We start from the raw sequence: 3,474 nt of genomic DNA, 5'->3' as shown, positions 1-3,474 counted from the left end.
CTTTAAAGAGAGATCTAAAACAAAACATTTACTAGATAAAATGACACTATTGAGGAGTACAGACTCAGACAAATATTCTCAAAGAATTTAATATTTTAAAATAGCCTCAATTTTAAGATAGCTTCAAAAATATATTAAATGACATTAAGTAAATTTGTTTTCACATTGTCACATTGGTACCTATTTGTATCCTCTAACATGAGCATGCATTTTCAGTGTGAGTGATATAGTCTCCAAGGTGACAAAAATTGTTTTTTTTTGGGAGAGGGGGTGGGGATGAGGCAACCCTTGGTTGACCTCACAGATTGCAAGGATCTAGTCAGCTTACAATCCTTTATTTTTTCTTTATTTTATTTTTTTCTTTATTTTTTACGCCTATAGCACCTGGTCTTCCTAGGTGGTCTCCCATCCAAGTATTAATCAGACTCGACCCTGGTTAGCTTCCAGGATCAGATGAGATCGGGCTTGTTCAGGGTAGCATGGCCGTAGACCAAAAGTTGTTTCTTGAGAGGCAAAATATGTTAACTAGTATAATGATGTGTGGTACTTCAAAGTGTCATGGTACATCAAGAGATATACAGTATATCTTTGATATTAAATGTTATGGTGGTGGGCAATTAAGGAAAAACATGTCTAAAAGCCTAGTAGGAGAAGGAGACAATAATAAAAAAATAAAAAAATGTTGAGATATACAGTTATCAAGATTGTATCTTAGTGAATCCCAGAATTATTCTATACTCTGAGAGAGAACTTAAGTTGTAGATTTTTTTATGCAATGGAAAAGCTGGTTTGATATACAGCTCCAGTGTCTGGTGACCGCTTATCCACAATCCCCAATTCCCAAAACTCTGCTTTGAAATCCAAAAAAATTTCCTAGGTTGGCATCTGATGAAAACTAATTTGAATATCCCTGAAATCTCATTTTAGCAGGTATGAGTTAACAAGAGAACCAACTAGTAGCACCCGATTCAAGTTCCAGAGCCTCCTCTCCCCTTCCCTAGAGAGGCTACTTCCTTTACTTCCATTTCCATTGCTTCATGATCACCTAGATGTTTCCTGCCCGCTGCATTTTCTGACCTATAAGTAAGTAAACATTTCAAGGGCTGGGGTCTTCTTCCAGAATTATTTCCACAGTGAGTCCAGCCCAATTACATCCAGGCTAAGCACAATCCTGACCTGAATTTATGTGAGGCTCTTTATTGTTTTTACTTATACCTCCTAATGTAAATATCCATTCATGTGAGACCAGAAACATTAAAATGTTTGTTTACAAATTGCTGCCCCAAGCCTCTTTGGAGTGTTATTAAATATACAGAATATTAACAGTATTACTTTTCTAAAATAAAATAAAAAAAATATTGTATATCAAAAATTATCTGGCCCCACAGTTTTCAGATAAAAAGATTAAAAACATGTAGAAAATGCAGTTTTGCCAAGGGACTTCAGATAATGTAATGAAGTGTGGTGCAGAATAAGAAAAGTAGAAGACTATGTGAACATTGGGTTTGTGTTTAAAAAGAGATTAGGTGTGTGGTGATGAACCTGAGAGATGATTTCCTTGAGGCTATGATCCTTTATTGTGTGTCCCACAGGCTGATCACCTTTCAACTGGTAGTGTCTACAATTTTTTGTCTTAGAGTTTCCTCTGAAGACAAGATAGATTGTTCTCTGATTTTTACCATCAGTGTTCAACAAGTAACATGTAATATTTGGCATTTAAATCCTCTGATCCCTTTATCTCTTGAAGAAGGTGGACTAAATCCCAGTTGCTTGCAGTATAGCAGGCTTAATAGCATACTCTATTAGCTACCTTCATTTCTTTCTTTCTTTTTTTTTTTTAACTTCTGTATTTCTCTACTCATGTTTACTGCCTCTTCCAAATAAATTATTTACCCTTGTTTACTTCTCTGTGGGTCGGATCCTAGGGGAACTCAACAAAACAAAGGCTTCTAAGTTTTACAGTCTTAACCAAGGTATGTAAATTCTTGGGTAAAATCTCATATTGTTGCTCAGACTATTACTACTTATATATCTTTAATGCTGTCTAATTCTCTACCTGGCTTTATAACAAGTTGCTTTTCCATTCTTTATTATGATTTTCTATCAATCAATTAATAATTTTGCAATGTCAGGTTAAACCAATACCGTTCCCTTCAAACTGCTTGATTGTTTGAACTTGTTGTGGTATAGTTTCTTGCCTCACTGAAAATTATGATATACCAGCTGCATTAGACTTCCACTATGCATCTCCACTTGATACTCCTCTGGGTCAGACATCTCTTAGTTTCAACAGCCTAGATTCAAGTCCTAACAAGATATAAGTCTGCTCTATTCCATTGTAATTAAGTGGACTGTGTCCAGACCTTTTCTGAGATAAGATCTTGTGAATCATGATAATCATCATCATAATAAAAAAAATTATGGATGACTTACTAAGTGCCATGAACTCTGTGAAATGCTGTACTGTTTGTTGTGTCTCATCTCTATGAACTAGCTCTGTTTATCATCACATTGAGATTGAAAATAGTGAACTAACACACTCAAGAGCAAACAACTAGGAAGAGATAGAGTAGCAATTTATCCTCAGGACATCTGACTACAGAGTCCAGGCTTTTAACCACTACTTTATGATAGCTCTCTGAATTCTTCCAAGCAAAAGAAATCTTGTCCCTTGAAAAATATCTTAATCCTGTGCTAATGATTAGATGCTCTTTGTTCACAACCTTAGTACCCTAAAATACTTTCATTCAGGCTGTACCAAGATTCCCAATGCCGGTGACATAAATTTAAACTTTTCTTAACTTGCTGTCTGTTACAGATTGAAAGCCATAACTGAATAAGAGATATAATTGCTACTTAAGTTCCAACTTCCAAACATTTATATTATGTGATTTATAATGAATAACACAGTGTTAGAAGCAATCTTAAGCCATTTTTAAAAAGAACTAGATAAATATATTATTAAAAATCAGGGCTTATTTTGTATCTCAAGACATTTTTTATTACAAATGCTTGTTTAATAGTTTAATCATTGTAATATGCTTGTGTGATTAATATACTTATTATTTAATTCCTCCAATTAGAAAGATTATTTCTTTCCAAATAATTATTCATCTAAACACTGATGTTTAGAACACAGATGCATAAATATTGATGCTATTATCACACACCTACCTAGAGACAGCACTATATAAAGTATTTTACATATATTATTATGATAAAGCTTTCCAGCAACCTTGGAAAATATAGATTATCTACATTTTCTTTTTCAAAAAAACTGAAAATGAGAAGATTTTGACTAATATCTTTTTGTGATCTTAAAAAAAAACAAAGCACAACAAAAATGTAATGGGGACAATGGTAATTGAATGACAAAGAGTCTGTTGATTGATTGCTCTTACTGCTTTGGATAAGAATGAGAGGGGAGGAACAGCATCTTAAGAAAGAGGCATCATCACAATGGTGCCTAGACTC

General features: G+C 33.9%; 1 pseudogene; it reads right to left on the bottom strand.

The window, feature by feature from the left end:
- Positions 1-372: 372 nt before the first annotated feature.
- Positions 373-491, bottom strand: LOC120588646 (uncharacterized; annotated as a pseudogene).
- Positions 492-3,474: the final 2,983 nt, after the last annotated feature.

Source organism: Pteropus medius, unplaced genomic scaffold (genome assembly GCF_902729225.1).
Source record: "Pteropus medius unplaced genomic scaffold, Ma_sr-lr_union100, whole genome shotgun sequence".
In the NCBI taxonomy this organism is placed as follows: Eukaryota; Metazoa; Chordata; class Mammalia; order Chiroptera; family Pteropodidae; genus Pteropus; species Pteropus medius.
This window is presented reverse-complemented; position numbering and strand designations above follow the sequence as displayed.